Source organism: Lactuca serriola, chromosome 3, assembly GCF_051521515.1.
Source record: "Lactuca serriola cultivar US96UC23 chromosome 3, Lser_US96UC23_V15, whole genome shotgun sequence".
NCBI lineage: Eukaryota > Viridiplantae > Streptophyta > Magnoliopsida > Asterales > Asteraceae > Lactuca > Lactuca serriola.
Window position 1 is genome coordinate 260,909,109 of NC_136410.1, and position 21,021 is coordinate 260,930,129.

The window sequence follows — 21,021 nt, forward strand, 5'->3', positions numbered from 1 at the left end:
ATATATATATATATAGGTTTAGGTTCTATGGAAAACAAAAAACCTAAAAAAAACCCTAAAAATCATAAAAATACATTAAAAAATACTTAGAAATCACAAAAGTTTTTTTGAATTTTTTTTTATAAAAAATCACAGCTTTTTATAAATTTTCGCTAAAAAAAAATTAAAAATCAATTTATTTTTTATAAAAAAGAAAGTTTTTTTTTTCAAATTTTTTTCAGCGATTTTCTTTAAAAACCTTCGATTTTTTCTTACAAAATGTCAAAAAAAAGTTTTGTGATCTCTAGGTATTTTTTTTTATGTATTTTTATGATTTTTAAGGTTTTTTAGGGTTTTTTTGTTTTCCAAATAACTTTTATATATATATATATATATATATATATATATATATATATATATATATATATATATATATATATATATGTGTGTTTTTAGGTTTCATTTGTATTCATGCTTTATATATATATATATATATATATATATATATATATATATATATATATAATTTAAAATGGTCCACCAATTTTGCTTTTAAAATCTTGGATTTTTTTTTTAAAATAGTGTGTCATTACATGCCTTCCATATTGTCTAAATAATACTAGTAGTGCTGATAAGAGCAAAAATATGACCTTCTAGGAACAAAATCTGCTCCAGCCCGAGTATCGACCCAAACCTAAATTTCATTCGTAAATGAATAATCCATAAACAAATAAACTATGTTGTCTTCTTTGGCATTACGGTTATGTCACGCCACATTTTTCATTTAGTTATATAGAAAAAAGAGTTTAATATAAATAATTGTAAATAATTGTTTAACCTATATAGAAATGTATATTTTAGGTGAGAGACTAAAAGTGTAAGCTTAGAAACTTAAAATGTTAACTTTTTGGTCAAGAGGCTATAATGGTCATTTTGGGATCTTTAGGTGCCAAAAACATAAATCCTGATTTGAACCAATTAAATGGTCGTCAAAGGATTCATGACCAACCCTTACTTCAAGCAAGGAGAAAAAGAGAGGAGAAAGAAGGACGCAAAAGAGGTCGAAAAGTAAGGTCCGGTTTGTTTTTCTACAAAAGTACTTTTTGAGCACTTTTACCTTCTGACGGATAGATGTTTCTCAAGTATACATCTTCTTCCGCAAACATAGAAAAAGACACAAGACATTTAACCACTTCCAAAACAAACAACACCTAAGTATTTCTCTTTCATCTTCTAGCATAAACTACCATGAAACTTGTTGGAAATATTAGGGTTTGTGGTGGAGATCTGGATACCAACTTGGATCGTGATATCACTTTTCGAACTGATATTTCTACCCTATGTCTGGGTTACAAGAAATTCAGCCTAGGATAATCCAAGTGGACACTTACGTTTCTAGGCATACAAAATGTAAGTCAATATGCTAAAAGATTCTGTAAATGTGTGATGAAAAACAAGAGCTAAAGAACGTAACTCCCTTCTGAAAAGAAGAGTTGTTTATATACTAAACATGATTAGGGTTTCATTAGGGTTGGGTCGTCATTAGTTGCATTGGAAGCTAGTAATATTAATTCGGATTAGGGTTACCAAAACTAGCGGGACCCCAGCCAGGGGCTCTGCCCCTTGGACCCCGCTAGGGGCGCTGCCCCCGACTAGTCGTCGAACCGGCTTCTGACTCGATCTTGTACATGCGTGCACTCCGCACAACCCCGTACATGTATTATAGTACAAATCATGAAGCCCCTTAGCTCACATGTTAGTTCCAGTTACTTAAAATGACATGGTGACACTAAAATCACCAACAAAACTTGTCACACTAACCTACAACCTGGCTTGATTTTGCAAGTGATATGTAATAATGAGTGAATAATGTGTATGATCACTAAGTTTTATGTTTATATTAAGAACTTGGGTCAATGCCCTAGTTCCCTACCTGCAATTCGAGCTACAGGAAAACTCCAAGAAAAACCTCATGGTGTTTTTTTATTAATGCATAAAAAAACTAAACAAACTATGGAGCACCTTAAATAGTGTCCTGCTAATTGACAGCAACAAAAACTAACAGATAACTATTATCTTCTACTTATCCAAACTAATCCTATGTAGATATTTCCTAAACTACCCCTTATCATTATCCAAACCAATTCCCTACCTTATCTTCTTGCGATAGACCTTACCAAACCGCTGGGTCATAACAGTTTACTTGTTGTTTATTAACATTTTTCAACACCCTCCGATGTGGATAAAGGAAAGAAACTGACATGATTGCAGACAGCGTTCGCATTTTCATACTTTATTAGTTATATTATCCATTATATATGACATTTATTACTATGTAACCTGGGTATGAGAGTTTTGTACTTTTGGTTTATAAAACATTTTTTTTTTGTAAAAAGTGATATTATATTTTGAAAGTTTTTAATGTAATGATGTTTTATGTTTTCTTTATAAATGATTTTTTCTGGTAATAAAAAAATTGGCCATTACATTTACACAAAGGACAAATAATGAAAGAAACATGCACTCAATTTTGCCAAAAAAAAAGTATTATAAACATGGACTCGATATAACTGAGTGTGCAAAAAGAAAATTATAGGAAGTCATCTAAGACTAGAGGGTGTGGGGTGCGGTTTCAGCTGATGTGGCACTGAAACACCGCCCCCTCCCTGCGGTTTCAAAGTGCGGTTTGGAGACTGCATTAAGAATTGGGAGCGCTCCCTTTCTCTCTCTCTTCCTTTATCTCTCTCTCTCTCTCTCTCTCTCTCTCTCTCTCTTTCTTCTTTCTCTCCCTCTTCCACTCCTTGGGTGTTGTAACAAACTGTAGTAAAAGGAGGGAGTGTGGCACCATTCCCTCCAGTCTAATTCACGCAAATAAAGAAGGTTGTGTTTCAATCAAAACATTTATGAATAATCAAAAAGGTTTAACAGAAAACAAATTTATGGAATCTCGCATACAATAGAAAACAATTTCATGGAATCTCCCATACAATCTCACATGTACACATGTTAGCAATGCCAGAACTATGTTTATGTCAACAAACTGTTGTTGCTTAGCACGTTTTCTTAAACCTGTTTTTGTAGCTACTCCCATTTCCACGAAAACAGAAGTTTCTATTACTTCAATTTTGTCTACTTTGAGTAAATATAACCATGGAAACTGTTTTTTAGAGTTGTATCACCCAGCTAATAGTACATCGTTTCAAAACATTGTATTGATGCCATTTCTAATTTACTTTTTTAAGAGCTTTGGAAGATTAACACAAAATTAAATCATATCATGAACGATATTAAAGATATTTGACCAACTCAAGATGTTCCTAAAAAATTATTGATAGTCACGTAATCAAATTAATACATAATTGCAAGAAAATTTAGTGTCGTTACATCAGTTTGTAGCTTTTTGCACTCAAGATGTTATTCTCAAGTTATTGACAGTCTCGCAATAGGTTTACTCTGTAATTGCATGATAATTTACTATCGTTACATCATTTTGTAGTTTTTTGTGTTTAACATATAGATACCATTTGATAACTGTTACTTAGTGAGTTATTTGTTACCATCTAAAACCATTTTATACAATAGTATAGTAATATAAAGAACATCTTATCCTCAATAGGGAAATAAAAGAGATTTGGTGTGAAATATATAGAATACGGTTTCTATAAAGGACATTAATCTATGCTGTATAGATATAGTAAAATACTATTTTATTATGGAATAGCGCCTTTATAGACTAACGTTTCAAAAAGACAAAATTGCAAAAATGATCTATGTGGTTTGTCAATTTCTGTGGGTAAGGTCTAAAAAAAAGTTTCCTAGCAAAAAATGTCCATATTTGATGATTTTTTTGCGGTTTTGGTCACAACCTCGTTAAGTTTAACAACATAGCTGTTAACTTTTGGCAAATGACAGGTTTACCCTTAGGACCATGTCTGCAGTTTTATCTTTTTACCAAACTACAAGGACCAATTATGCGATTTTTCTTTTTCATTTTATTGAATTATTATATATAAATTATTTTAATTACTTTTTTTTAAACTTTTTTCTTACTATATTATTTTTTATTGGATTATTATATATTAATAACTATTATTTATAATATATTATATTTATATACTAATAAATATTAGTTTTTTATTATTAATTTTTAAAAAAAATTAATTTCTTTTTTATTGAATTAATTCTTTTTTTATTGGATTATTATATATTAATAAGTATTATTTGTAACATACTACAATATTTATCTATTAGTAAGTGTTACTTTTTTGGATTATCAAATTTATTTAATTAATTTTTTTTATTTTGTTAATTCTTTTGATTAGATTATTATATATTAATAAATAATATTTTTAATATATTATATTTATATAGTAATAAGTATTACTTTTATAATAATTATTTTTTTAATTGATTTTTTTTAATTTCTTCTTTATTGTATTAATTCTTTTTTATTGGATTATTATATATTAACAAATATTATTTTTAGCATATAATATTTAGCTATTAGAAAGTTTTACTTTATTGGATTATTAATTTCATTTAATTTTTTTATTGCATTAGTTCTTTTTATTGGATTATTAAATTAAATTTATTTTTTATTTATAATAAATAATATTTTATTAATTGTTTTTATTTTATTTTAATTTCTTTCTTTATTGTTTTAAATAAAAATACCAAACACTCTGGGTCAGCCCCTCTATTCGTTGCATTTTACCACCTTGCGTCGTCGTATCATCTCGCTGGAAATCATCGATCATCGAATATAGTCGGTCATTCTCGAAGAAAACTACACCAATTGACTAGTCACACAATGATAAACCCCAGAAAGCATACTTCTTCCAGCCGACCATTCATTACAGATACCACTAGGGCTGCAAACGAGTCGAGCCATGCTCGAGCCTGACTAGGCTCAGGCTCGGCTCGTTTAAATATTTATAGGCTCGAGCTCGAGATCAGCTCGTTAAGAATTGTACGGGCTCGAGATCGATTTGAGCTTGGCTCATATACGGTATACTCTAATTTCCTAAAATGGTATTTATTAAATTATTAGTTATTTTAATATATAAAAATAAAAATAATATTTTTATTATATATATATATATATATATATATATATATATATATATATATATATATATATATATGTCTCGTTTAGGCTTGCAAGCCTAATCGAGCCAAGTAACAGAGGCTCGACCTCGAGCTCGTTTAATAAACAAGCCTAATATTAAGCTCGAGCTCGGCTCGGACTCGTTTAAAATCCATCTCTCTGCGAGCTTTTAATAATTCGATCTCGAGTAGCTCACGAGTAGCTTGGCTCGTTTGCAACCCTAGATACCTCCATCGATGACGACAATGTTAGATCGAGGGTTTTCAAACCACCATAGTCACTACATGTGATGAAAAAGTTGTAGAACTCGTTATTCGGTACTCGTTCGACTGACGCTTAGTAGCGAATACTCAGATTTGGTAACTCGTGTAGAAATGTTTTTAGGTAAATTCTATATGTCAAAATCATAAGTTAAAACATTATATGCTAAAAATAAAAACAATTAAAAAAAATAATTAAAAAAATAATTTATTATAAATAAAAAATAATAAATTTAAATTAATAATCTAATAACAAGAACTAATGCAATAAAAAAAATTAATTAAATAAAATTAATAATCCAATAAAGTAACACTTACTAATAGATAAATATTATATGTTAAAAATAATATTTGTTGATATATAATAATCCAATAAAAAACTAATGCAATAAAGAAGAAATTTAAAAAAAATTAATAATAAAAAAGTAATATTTATTAATATATAAAAATAATATATTAAAAATAATATTTATTAATATATAATAATCTGATCAAAAGAATTAACGAAATAAAAAATTAAAAAAATTAATTAAATGAATTTAATAATTCAATAAAATAACACATACTAATAGATAAATATTATATGTTAAAAATTATATTTTTATTAATACATAATAATCCAATAAAATAAATTAATGCAATAAAGAAGAAATTCAAAAAAATAATTAAAAAATTTAATAATAAAAAAGTAATAATTTTTTATATATAATAATACATTAAAAAATAATACGATAACAAAAAAGTTAAAAAGAAAAAAGTAATTCAATTATTTAATAATTCAATAAAATGAAAAAGAAAAATTGCATAATTGGTTCTTGTAGTTTGGTAAAAAAATAAAACTGTCCTAGGGATAAATCCGTCATTTGTCAAAAGTTAACAGCCATGAATTTAACGGGATATGGACTAACACCATAACAAAACCATCAATTAGGGACCTTTTTTACTAATAAACTTTTTTTTGGGCTTTACCCATAGAAATTGACAAACCACAGGGACCATTTTTGCATTTTTGTCTTTCAAAAACCTATTTTCTAATATATTTTAAGGTTAATCTATCTCGAATTTTGTAGAAGTAGTAAGAACTTAAAAACTTCACAAAAATCTTATTTGGATAGCCATTAACATACTAAATTATATCATACATACTTGTATTTCGAAAACCTACATTTTATTTAAAATGTAACTCTTAAAGATAGTGTGTCACTTTTTCACATATGTTTAACATTCTCTATTAGTGGACTAGATAAACCACTTGAAACCTCTTCTATATTTTTCTCGGGTGGCATACTTAGAGATGAATTCTTTATAGACGAAGAAACTTTTACAACTTCTGACTTTTACGATGATTCAACTATGATTGGTGTTTCTTCTAAGATAATCAAGTATTTTTACAACAAAATGTCTCGAATTTGATCAAATTTAGATACAAAATCTTGATCCTTTGATATAAATGAAATTTTAGCCCTCTCTAATGATACCATAAAAGGCTTGAAGAACTTATAAATCCTTCAAGTAGATGTGTAACTTATAAGGATAATGAGAGCATATTCTTTTTTTATGGAGAATGAGGGTTAAAAATATTTGGAGATGGTCTTCATGTTTGTATAACTTTTTGAGAAATGATATATGCTTTATTTATTAATGGTATTGAATGTCATTAAAGTAAGAATAAAGGTAATGCAAACTCACAAAAACAAAATAACCACCACACTCTACATTTACTAAAAACCATATCAAGTCGGCAACTAATGAAAGTATTAGAGCAGTTTTATTGACGACTAGTGTGTGTGTGTGAGAGAGAGAGAGAGAGAGCAAATAAGCACAACCGAAACAAAATTATAATAATAATAAAAAAATTTAATAAGGTTATACAAAATAATGATTAGTGCAAAGTTAATGATGCAATTAGTGACAAATTATGAGGCTTAATATCTAGAAAAAAAAACGTCACTTTGATTAGGCAGTAAATTCGAGCTAGTGGAAAGGTTTCATCAATTAAGTATCTAGGCATTATATATAGCACGAAAAATCGAGTGGAATCCTCACATAAATTTTGATAATCGGCTTAGAAACGAGGGAGAAATCAAAGGAAGAAGTTCGTAAAGCATTTTCGGAGTTTCCTAGAAATTAAGGTATGATTATTCGATTTAAGTTTGATTTAGTTTCTTAGATATTTTAATATGGCTGCTAATCGTGTTTTGGTTCGACCTCCTGTCTCAATTTCATCCAACTAGTACCAAAATCGACAAGATTTATAAGAAATATTTTTTTTTTCAGTAGTTGTTTTATCCACTCTGTTAATGAGCGAAATTTCAATAATTGTTTATGGATTATTGATAGACAAAGGTGAAGATAAACAATTGTGATTTTTATTAAATTATTTGATATCGGTTTGAGAAAAATCAAACTTCAATATATTTAAAAAAATGGCAGAAAATAAAATGTTTTTGGGGGCGGAGAAGAAGCACTTACAGGTCTTGGTACAATCCATAGTGTTAGGCTGAAGATCTGTTTAATGTTGCGTCATTGGGCTCGGCTATTAGTCCATTTGTTTTGTATCCGGTTTGGGCCTGTCCAACCGAGAGCCTGTTAGGTTTATTATATAAGTATATGCTTGCATGCATAATTAGGTTAACGATCTAGAATACAAGATAGAGAATTACGATAGCTTTAATTTTCTTTATCGTTCCTGTAAACCTTCTAACCCTCTACAGTTGATGTTCTTGATCGAGCTCTTCTGAGGGTTGTTTTATAATCATTCGACATGTTTGATTCACTTTTGAGTTGTTTACTGTTTTCATGTTCTTGCTGTTTGTTCTTTATATTACCTGTTTAAGATCTAATCGATCTTCAAGATTAAGTTTTAATCTCATCAATTGGTATCAGAGCAGGAGGTTGTGTAATCGATACACTTCTTTTCTGTGAAAAAGGTTTAAGTTAGGGTTTTCCGCAATTACTGATATTTATTGAGCCGTCATCTCATTATTGACGTATCTTGATATTTATTGTTTTGCCCTAATCTGATTTATTACAAGTCTGATCTTTAAACAGGTTATTCGATCATTATGGACGAGTCGCAATCGAATCCCATCAATATTTCGAACAACATTGGATCAACCACGAATATTCCCATCCTGTACACCCATGATTATGAAGTCTGGGCGCATCATTTTGAAGACTATGTTATAGGATCTGAGGATAATGGATACCTCATCTGGGAAGCAATTATCAATGGACCGTTTTCTCATTCTGCAACGTCAAGGATTATTAAAACTCAAAAGGAGTATAATGATCTACTGAAGGATGTTAAAGATATTGCGCAAGATGAAAAGGATAAATTCCAGTGCAATATCAAGGTGTTAAGATTGATCAGATTCGCCCTTCAGTCCGACACTTTCAGGTTGGTAAGTTCATGCACAACGGCAAAGGAAGTTTGGGATAGACTTCGTGAACTGTACTCCACAGAAGAGGATCTTGAACACTCTATCCAAACCTTGCTCTTATCTGAGTTTGGAGAATTCAGGCAAGGAGCCGAAGAAACTGTGACCCAAACATTCGATCGCTTCAATCATCTTCTCAGCAGGATGATCAAACATGACATCGAAAGGAAGCTTATCGAGCAGAAGGTTACGTTCTTAAATGGTCTAAGATCAGAGTGGAGAGCAGTGGTATCTACAGTTAAAGCCCATGAGCAGTTTAAATCATATTCTTTGGCGAAACTGGTGGGTATTCTCAAGTCTCAAGAGAAAATTGTGCTGCAGGAAAAGAATGTTGTCTCAAGCCTAGGTTCGCTGGCCCTCCTGTCAAAAAGTAAAGCTGTGATGAAGGAAGAAGACCTCAACTTGGAGGAGTATGACCTCACTGCTGAGGATTATGCTATGATGGTGTCTAACCCCAAGAGGTTCATTAAGAAGAGATTCCCCAGCAATAAAAACCGAAACTGGCAGGGGAGTTATAGTTCAGAAAAGGTTAACAATGAACCGAAGGTTGAAGAGTCCAAGAAGGAACCGAAGGCAGATGGTGATTCTGGAGTAAGCTGTTACTACTGTGGAGGGAAAAACCACTATGCTAAGGATTGTGTCCTCAAAAAGATGGCTGAAAAGGACGAGGAAAAGGATGAGGAAGCTTTGCTGCAGAAAAAGCTTGATGAGATGAGGAAGAAGAAATCTACCGCTAACCCTTCCATGAATGCTCTTATTGTGCAGGGTTCAGTTGCTGATGACGAGTTCGGTGGCGTGGAAGTTTGGTCAACCGACTCTGAAGACGATGAGGTGAGGAAGCCTTCTCATGGAAAGGCTTATGTGGCAAAGGAAGAGAGCAGTGGAGGTAGGTGCTTCATGGTGTCTGAAGTATCTCAGATGAGGGGATACAACACTGATGGTGGAAGCAATGAACCGAAGGAGCAGCAGGATATGTGCTTTACGGCCAAACCGCTCAGCGTGTAGTTCAACGAGCTTGATGAACTGATCAAGAAGGTACAATTGGTTTTTGTTTCATTTAAAGTACCACAATCCTCATATGAAAAAGAACTAAAAAGTGTTAATTCATGAATTTCTCATCTAGATAGTAGTTTAACTCAAACTCGAGTCACCAATTCTAACCTAACTGATCAATTAAGCAGGGTGTCTTCGAAGAGTGAGGAGCGGCGCATGTGGATCGAGTTGAAGGAGTCTGAATTAGTCAAAATAAAAGATGAAAGCATTTACTTACAAAGAGACAATTTAAAGTTGTTAAAACAGCGCAATGTTTTTTGTTTAATTGTCAAACGTCTTTACACTAATATTACTCAGCTCCACTTGGATTGTGAAATAGGACAAAAGATTCATCGCATGATTTTGCCCTTCCTTGAGTTTAAGGAGGATGAAATTGATGCTGAAGCTTATAGTTATGAGAGTATGATATCATCTGATGACGTCAATCCGACCTATATGTATGGACTGGACAAAATAGAATCTTTCATTAAATCCAAGGACCATAAGGACATGCTTAAAAACCTTTTGGATGAAAATGATAGACTTAAACTGAGAACCGAAACCATACAAAAATTTGACTCTTTAAACGCCAAATTGAGCTCAGAAAACAAAATTGATGTTGAAAATGCATCTGAGCTTAATGAGGATGACAATATGAGTGAAATTTCTGTAGAGGACACGGTTGACTGCTCAGAATTTGTGAAAAGCGAACCTGAAAACCACAAGAATCTAATTTCAGAAAATTCAGTGGAGTTCGCTCGATTGTCCCAACAAAAGTCCCCGATCTTAGCAGAGAAAGCAGTAGTATATCAAAAGGTCAGGACAACTCCGAATCAAGTGTACAAGGTCACAGGAGTAACCGAACATCAGACAGCTGAACTCACAGCAATTGTAAACGAAGACAATGCTGATGGCTGTGATGAGTTCTTCTGGTCAGCTCCAATCGATAATGCTGATGAAACGGTAGGATTATCTGAAAGGACCTCATGGAAAAGTAAAAGGACGATACGTACCAGAACCCTTGAACAAGCCAGATAATTTCAATGTGCCAAGTACCAGTGGTACGAAAGACATTCCTCAAGAAAATGGAAGTTCGGCAAAAGAAGATATTCCCTCTAATCCCTCAGTTCAAAGTGAAACTTCCACAGTTCAAAGTGAACCAGCCACAGAGAAACCGAAAATGAAAGCCAATATCCATCATCAACCGAAGCAGATGAGGAATCAGAAACGTCAAAGGAAACAGAGATACAGGAAGAATCTCTCTGAAAGGAAACAATTCTGGCAATCCCAGAACGCTTATTTCTCACATCAAGACAAGAATCTAAAGTTTGAGAATAACCCTGTTAAAAAGGACAAGAGCCAAAACAACCGAAAGCGCAGGTTCGGTTCAGAGGATGACTCCAACCGAAAGCAAAGGTTCGGTTCAGAGAACGAAACCAACCGAAAGCAAAGGTTCGGTTCCGAAATCAAAAGAGATCAAAACTCTAAGGTCAGTCCCACCAATGATCAAAAGCAAAAGGGTCACCTAGAGTCTCCAGCCAAGAAGTCATCTCAATCAAAGCCCTCTCCTTCTCACTCATCTAATTCTTCTAATTCTTCCAATTCATCTCCATCTCACTCAAAAGTTCATTCTGTTCGTTCTCAAAAATCTCATTCGTCAGCTGAACAAAAGGCAAACAGAAGGTTCCTGCATCCAAACCATAGTCTAAACCGAACACACCTAATCCTAATAAAATCAAAGTTTTTACCATCAAAAAGAAAGATGAAACATCTCTAATAAAACGAACATATCTTGTTGACATCTCTCTTACTATTCCTGTACCTGTGAAAGGCTCACAAGGACCCAAGAAACTTTGGGTTCCTAAATCTGCTTGATTTTTGCAGGTTATAAATGACGAGCAGTTTGACGAAGAATGGTACATCGATAGTGGCTGCTCGCGTCACATGACAGGGAGTAAAGAAGAACTCAGGGAATACAGGTCTCTTGTAAATGGTGGCAACGTCAAGTTTGGAAATAACTCCTTCGGCACCATAAAGGGATACGGAATGATTACCAATGGTGATTTCACTATAAGGAAGGTGGCATACGTGGAAGGACTACAACACAACCTCATCAGTGTATCTCAGCTTGTTGGAGGTACAGGTCTCAAAGTCTCATTCGACGATGAAGGTTCTGAAATTATTGAGAAGAAGACGAAGAAAGTAATTCTCAAATCAGAGCGTAAGGGAGAAATGTTTCCTCTAAACCTCAAACCCATCAAAGGAAACCCAGCTATATGCCTGTTATCAAAAGCACAATCTGACGAAAGCTGGTTGTGGCACCGAAGACTCTCTCATCTCAACTTTAAAGACATCAACAAACTTGTCACTGGAGGTCATGTTCGAGGTCTTCCATTGCTCAAGTTCGACATAGATCATTTGTGTGCTGCATGCGAAATGGGGAAGCAGAGTCGTCAAAGTCATCCATCTATAATTAACACGAAAGTTGTTGAACCACTCGAATTACTTCATATTGATTTATGTGGTCCATCATCTATTGAAAGCATCGGTGGTAGCAAGTATATTCTTGTTATTGTTGATGACTTTTTACGGTTTACATGGGTGTTCTTTCTAAAGCTCAAATCTGAAGCGACTCATAAGCTGAAATTGTTCATCAAGCAGATTGAAGTACAGCTCAAGAAGGTCGTTCGCAACATCAGGAGCGACAATGGTCTGGAATTCAAAAACAGAGAATTTGAAGAATTTCTGGCAGACAAGGGAATAAGTCACAATTTCTCAGCTCCCTACACACCTCAACAGAACGGAATTGTCGAAAGACGAAACCGATCTCTGTGTGAAGCTGCCCGAACCATGCTAAGTTTCGCTTCCTTACCTCTTTATTTTTGGGCTGATGCTATTTCTACTGCTTGTTTTACACAGAACAGGTCTTATCTCAACAAACGATTCACGCTCACACCTTATGAGATTCTCAACAACAGAAAGCCCAATGTGAAATTTTTCCACGTGTTCGGCTCACGGTGTTTCATCTTTAACTCTAAAGAACACCGCAACAAGTTTGATGTCAAAGCCGACGAAGGAATCTTTCTGGGCTACTCTCTCACTTCCAAAGCATACAGAGTTCTGAACAAGCGTTCGAGAAAAATCAAAGAGACTTATTACATGACTTTTGACGATAGCTATGTCAAAAAGCTACAGGCCAAAGACAACACAGCTGGGGAAATCTTTCCTCAAACTGGCCAAGTCACAGTCTCGATCGCTAATCTATTCGAAAAGTTTATGGAGCTATTTGACGAACCAGAGAAAGCTATTCACTCAGAAGCAGGCGCAGCAGACAACAAGGTAGACTATATGAAGCAAATTGTCGAAGAAGCTGCCAGGAGAATGAACGAAGGAGGATCGAATTCTGACGAACCTCCATCAAACGATGCTTCAGTTGAGGGGGAGGATCAACCGTTATCAACTCAGCCGACCTCACATGTTGAGGGGGAGCCAAGCTCTCCAACTGCTACCGAAAGTACTTCTCCAACCGAAAGCGCTTCACCATCTGAAGGTGCATCAACGCCTGAATACCCAGCACCACAAGAAACCTCTGAATCTCAAGTCTCTCAAAGTATTCCTGAAAGCTCATCCATCGAGGGGGAGCAAGCTGATATGTCATTCGACTACGAAAGCCAATCCGAGCCAGAAGAAATGATCAATGCTGAACTGGACCCAACCTTTGATCCAAACTACCCTCCTCTTACCAAATGGACCAGAGATCATCCTATCTCTCAAGTTGTTGGTGATGTCTCTGAAAAGGTTCTGACCCGATCACAACTCAAGGCAAAACAGACATCCTTATTTTCCAAAGTTGAATTTTGCATGTATAACTCATTCGTATCAAAAGTTGAACCAAAGACAGTTAACACTGCTCTTGATCACTCCGATTGGGTTCAAGCGATGCAAGAGGAACTGAACGAATTTGAAAGGAACAAAGTCTGGCGCCTCATTCCAACTCCTCCAGATGCCTCGGTTGTTGGTCTCAAATGGGTCTTTAGGAACAAAATGGACAAGGAAGGTAACGTTATAAGGAACAAAGCTCGTCTGGTTGTAAAAGGATATTGTCAGGAGGAAGGGATTGATTATGAAGAGACTTTCGCTCCTGTAGCTAGGCTGGAATCTGTAAGAATATTTCTTGCTTATGCTGCCCACAAAAACTTTGAAGTTTTCCAAATGGACGTAAAGTGTGCATTTCTTAATGGAGAACTCGAAGAAACAGTGTACGTGGAGCAACCTCCTGGTTTCGTGAACGAAAAGTATCCCAATCATTGCTATATTCTGGATAAAGCCGTGTATGGACTCAAACAAGCTCCGAGAGCCTGGTATGAAACGCTAACTAAATTCTTAAAGATGTCTAAATTCAAACAAGGTTCGGTTGACCCAACCTTCTTTCGCAAAAAGGAAGGTAACCACCTTATGATAGTTCAAATTTACGTCGATGATATCATCTTTGGCTCGACGAATACCAGCCTAACAGCTGAATTCAGAAAGCTGATGGAGACTAAATTTGAAATGAGCTCAATGGGTCCTATTAACTTTTTCCTTGGTTTAAATATTAGACAGGGACCCGAAGGCATCTTTATCAATCAGGAAGCTTACACGAAGAGTCTCCTAGCAAAGTTTGGTATGATGGGAGACTCCAAAGTCAAAGTCCCTATGGCATTCGGCACCAAGCTCACTCCATCCCTAGACAAACCGGCTGTTGATATCACGCTCTATCGTCAAATGATAGGCTCACTGATGTATCTTACTGCTAGCAGGCCTAACATCATGTTTTCTGTGTGTTACTGTGCCAGATTTCAGGCAAACCCACACGAACCTCACATGCTTGTAGTGAAGAACATCCTACGATATCTCAAGCGAACCGCTTCCTTAGGTCTATGGTATCCTTCCAACTCAGGCTTCTTCGTTCAAGCCTATTCAGATGCAGACCTTAGAGGATGTGGACTCGACAGAAAAAGCACCACTGGCGGCTGTCAATTCCTTGACGGGAAGTTGGTTAGCTGGCAATCAAAGAAACAAATGTGCGTGTCGTTGTCTACTGCCGAAGCTGAATACATAGCCGCTGCATCCTGCACCTCTCAAGTGATTTGGATCCAGAGTCAACTTCGAGACTATGGACTCAATATGAAGAAGATCCCACTATATTGTGACTCTGAAAGTGCAATTAGGATCTGTCATAACCCAGTGCAACACTCTAAAACCAAACACATAGCACTGAGGTATCACTTCATCAAAGATCATGTGGAAGATGGAAACGTAGAAGTACACTTTGTACGAACCACTGATCAACTGGCTGACGTCTTTACCAAAGCTCTTCCTGAAGCATCATTCAACAGAATTTTACTAGGGCTAGGTATGATGGAATCAGAGTCAGTACCTCAATCTACCTCTCAACCTCAAACGTAAGAAGCGAAATTGACCGAACGTACAGGTTCAGTTAAATTATCTGACTCGCTCATCACTACAAAGGTAGAATTCTTGGTTGTAAATTTCTTGTACAAAGTTGTTTATCTTATTGTCAAAAGTATTTTCTTATTGCAAACCTAAAGTCTTCGGTTTCTCAAAATTTTCCAAAACCGAAACCTACCGAAGGTTTGGGTTCGGTTTTTCAAAATTTTCATAAACCGAAACCAACCGAACGCTCGGGTTTGGTTTTTCAAAATTTTCTTAAACCGAAACCAACTGAACGCTCGGGTTCGGTTTTTCAAAATTTCCCAAAACCGAAACCAGCCGAACGCTCGGGTTCGGTTACCAAATTTTTCCCAAGTTTTTTTTACTCTTTCTAAGTCTTATTTTTTTCTCTTGCCTAAATTTTTTTTATTATTTCTTTATTTTTTTCTTTTTATATATATATATATATATATATATATATATATATATATATATATATATATATATATCAAAAACTCCAAAAATATTTTTTTGTGTGTTTGTTCGACTATGGGGATAAAAATTGATGGATTAGTTAAGTATCCCTAGAAGCATGTTGCTGTATGTGTCCCAAGCCTCATAAGATTTTGAATAATAGCCTTAATGACCTGGTATAAACAAACCTTGTCTTCCCAATTAGGCTACCATATTTATTCTAATCGTGAGCTACCTCACTCTCTTCTCACATGAGATAAGAGTTTTCTGCTTGGTCCTTTTTGCAGCTGAGGTACTTTATTTTCTTACACCATCTCCATTACATTTCTCCATTACATTTGTTTCATCAACGTAACCCTTGAGACTCTCAGAAATTACCACTGAGGTTTATGGTTACACAACAACTGTGTTTATGATCTTAGTTTCGTGCCACTACGAGCTGAGTGAAACCCAAAATTCAACACCAAATCTGAATTGACGGTGAACAATTAATTTGCTCAAGTTTTCACCAAAGAATTGACGGATGTACCTTCATGAAATCTCAAATTTTATTTTGTGTGATTCCTATGAAATTGTTAAACACCATAATATTTCTTCCCTTGGGATCCAGTTTTTAATTTTTTTTTCGAGATTTTATATTTTCCAAGCCAAATTCATATTAATTCCTACCTACTTGTTCAACAGACTACATCGGTCTCACAAGTACTTTGATCACTTTCTTTCTTATTTCAAGATTAGAATTGTTGCATCAAAGCGAAAGCCACCCTTAAGTAGCCTAAATTAAAAGAAGCCTTTCAACATTTTTTAATAAGTGTTTGATCGTAATTCAACGGGAATCCACATTAACACTTTAAGGTCTCTCTTGACCTTGAAGGAAGAGATTTGTGCCCGGGATCATTTGTTTCTTGTCATTATTGACATCACATTTATTCCTACAAAGAGTTGCTTTATTTCTTTTCTTTTTACACTCTTAGCACGAAAATCTTTGATTTTCCAAAAATCTGGTTCTAATAATTTCAGGCTGTTTTATTTCATTGGTGGTCAATTATTAAGACGTGATCAACAATCATCCACGTGGGCAATTTATTCAAAAGATGCTATTCAACAGATAAGATGAAAGGGTTGCTGACTCAGGCGGGAAATAAAAGGATTGAATTTCAACCGGTGGTAAAAAGGGGCGCGTGTGAATTTGAAACGCCCACTCTTTTACTGACATAATGGACGCGTGTGCGAATTTCAAGCGATTCCTCTCTGGCACTTAAAGGCGCGTGAGGATTTGAAACAGTTTGTTCTGAGACGGCGCTTGTTGGGCGGCGTGTTCCTAGGAATCTGACACTCTCTCTCCTACGTGATCATCGCATGCCTTAAATGTCACGCATCTGTCATTCCGGGAAACCTTTTCGTATTTCCATAGAAGATTTGAACAGATTTTTCTCTCTCCTTACAATCACTATAAAAGGCAGTCTCCACTCCCATTTACTTCTTTACTGCATCCGGATTTCCAAGAGAGCAAAAATTTCCCTAAAGCTTTCCTGTTCATCTTCTTCTTCCTACCTTCAACAATGGCAGAATCATCATCAGTCCATGCTACCTCACACATCCTTGCCATTCGTCCTCAACAATGTTTGGTGATTGACCTAACACCCCAGGCGTATGATTCTTACATGTTTCCGATCATCGAGTGCTTGAAGTACTCGCAAATCGCTCCTGCACTTTCTCGGGTTGAGTCTGTGCCCATGGTGCTCCTATCGCAGGTGTATGCGACTGCTCATTACGATAAAGCAGTCGACAGGGTGTTCTTCGAGGTGTCTGATCACAAGACCTCGATTTCAAGGCAACGATTTGGTACACTGCTAGGGTTTGCTGCTGACCCTTCAAGAATCAATCCGGAGACGATTCCGGTGGGCCATCTTTACAACATGTTTTACAATATGGGGTACACGGAGGTGCTCACCTCCGTCGCAAAGTTTAAGAAATCATGCTTGCCGCCACAGTGGAACGGCATGTTCACAGTCCTCTTCAAGGGCTTATCAGAACGGAGCTCAGGATCCGATGGTTCTAGTCGACTGTTCTTGTCGATTATGTATGGCGTCTACAACGGAGTCAATCTTGACTATGGGTTTGTTCTCTGGCAACAACTCATCCAGAGCCTCTCTTCTTCATCATGACATTCTGAGGTGTCGTATGCCCGGTTCTGGATTCTCATTACCAAATGGGCGATGGATAAGTTTGACGTCCCCACTGCTGCTGGTGCATCGATATCTTCGATCGGTACTTTTCATACCACGAAGATCATCGTCTCCGATGCATCCAAGTTCTCTTTCATTGGCTCTATTCCGGAGACAATGTACGGTGATGTTCCATCTGACAGCAGGATCATCAGGACGATTAAGGAGTTCAAACATTCAGGACCGAGGGAACTCACACAGGAAATGCTCAAGTCCATCCATGATGCTGACAAACCTGTTAATAGGGGTAAAAAGGCGGATAAAGGGAAGCAAGTGACCAAAGCTGCTAAAGGTCCTTCTCCCAGGAAGAGGAAACCAACCAAACCTACAACATCCCCGCAGCCGAAGAGAAGGAAGACTCAACCGAAGCGAAAGCTTATCATCCCTTCCTCTTCGAGTGACTCAGAAGGCGAGAGTTCGGATTCGGACGACTCTCAACGAGGCGAAACCCCTCCAAGAGGCAACACCCCACCCCGATCTCCTACCCCAGACATGGAAATCCATAATTCACCCATTCCTTCACCCACTCAAACAATCCCTACTTCCATTCCCACCATAAACCCCACTACCACTATTCCTCCAACCTCTTTCCTTATACCACCACCCATTTTCACTGATACAACTACAACAACAACCGCAAAGGTTCCAACCAACGTATCTGATACGGGGGTTCATACCGATGCAACCGAACCACCACCTGTAACCGAACCCATACCCACAACCGAAACCCAACAACCACCCGAAACTACCCCCACCAACACTCAACCTGAACCTACTCATACCACCACACCCCCAGCTTCACCACCACCACCATCTCCCGGTCATGCCTCTGACGGAGATAACCCTTTTCTTGGAGGAGAGAATATGACCTTCGATTCGGTCTACTTTAGTCCGTTTCAAGTTCAAAGCGACGAAGAGGACGATGCTCCAGTAACAAAGAAGCATCTTAAGGAGCTAAACGAGAAGGTTGACTTGCTTCTTGCTGCATCCTCCAACACTCAGTCCTCTCTCTCTGAAGCCGCTCTTCAGAAGATTGTTGATGCCTTCTCCAGGGCTCAGCATGATTCTGTCGCTTCAGCCACTGCAGCCATACTCGCCTCCACAAAATCATGTGAGGCTGCGACCCAAAAGTCGATAAACTATTCACTGACGCCTCTTCCTTGTTGAAGTCCTTACAGGAGAGCGCTGATTCTACCAAGACAACTTTGGAACCAATCGTTCAGCAATTGGCCAAGTTCGTCTCAACGGAGTTGACATCGTTCGCTAACCTTCGCCAATCCATAAGCGACGACAACTCGGCCCTTCGTGCCTCCATTGACGAGCGCCTCGCTAAACTTCAAGAGGATCTCGCTGCTGAAAACTCGTTAATGGACGTTCTCGCTACCAAAACCACCGCCCTCAAGGTCAAGAGCGCTCAGCTTTCAAACTCGCAGCAACAAATTGAAGCTCTTCGATCCAAAAGGGAGGTTATAAAAACATGTGTTTCGGATGGACACGCTGCCCTATCCAACATCCTGGAAGCACACGATCCGATTCTCAATCATTCGGTGAGGCGAACCCTTGCTGAAAAACTTGCTCCTGTCCTGGACCTCCTCAGCAACATAGAAGGGCTACCTAGTTTCGTGTCCAATCCGAAACAAGGGGGAGAAGTGAAGTCCGAATCGAAACCACCTCCTTCCTCAACAGCTGCTCACACAACGAAACCACCTCCGACTGGTCAAACTTCGGGTTCTGGTGTGAAGGATAAAGGAAAGAACATAACAGAGGAAGAAGATGAAGATGAAGATAAAGAAACCATTGCGGACTTGTTGAAGCGCAAAAACAGTCGCAATGTTGATAGTGATAACATTCGTGCGGCGCGAGAAGCTCAAGAAGCCGAACGCAAGAAGAAAGAAGCCCACGATCTCCTTGAGAGCAGGAAGACTCTCTTCCCTGCCTGGACTCGGGAGAGAATGATAAAGGAGGCCATAGATACTCCTAGCATCCTATGGCTCGAGCCGGTGATCTCTTTCGACTGCTATAATTCTGTCGATTCGCAGTTCGATATGCCGTTGACTCGAAAGGCGTTTATCTTCCACGTTTTCTCCAATATTTTTGAAGTCCCTAATCCTGATCCTGAGGTTGATAGGGAGTTGATCGAATTCTATCTGAAGGCTGCTCAACCACAATATCAAACATGGAGCGCTCAAAAGATAGTGAATGTTCGAGTTTTGAAGCCTTATACCGAAGGAAGATTCATCAATGTTCGGTTCAGGGTGATTCGAGGGTCTGCAAGAACTGAACATCTTATATCCCTGGCAGATCTACCGAACCTAAATCCTCATGATTGGATCGTTTTGCATAACATCCTTTTGACGAATGAAGCTGAATATGGTCCGATTATAGACCATCTCAAAAGGATGTTAGTCTGTTACATCATGGAGGTAGCCCTAATGGATCAGGAGGTAGCCACTGTCTTCAAGAAGAAGCCGAAGATAGCTCCTGTGGGATCAGCCAGTGATCTCAATCAAATGAAGATGGGCAAGATCGACCCGAAGCGCAATTCGGTCATGTTCACTAGAGCAGAAGGACAGAAATGTCTCTTTGCTTTAGCAGATAAACATCTTTACACCACTGCTTGTCTAGAGCACGTGCTGTCGATCATCCGAAGGTGTAAAGAGAATGCAGCGGATGATGTTAAATACTTCAACGACATGATCCAATGGTACATCAGGTTTAGACAAACGATACTTGCTCTTATCACGCGTCTGTTTAATACTGTGAAGAAGAAGGTACCTGCCTCCGCTGCTGGCCCAAGTAACAAGTGAAGATCTCGCTCCAATTGACGCAAAGGGGGAGATTGTTAGGCTGAAGATCTGTTTAATGTTGCGTCATTGGGCTCGGCTATTAGTCCATTTGTTTTGTATCCGGTTTGGGCCTGTCCAACCGAGAGCCTGTTAGGTTTATTATATAAGTATATGCTTGCATGCATAATTAGGTTAACGATCTAGAATACAAGATAGAGAATTACAATAGCTTTAATTTTCTTTATCGTTCCTGTAAACCTTCTAACCCTCTACAGTTGATGT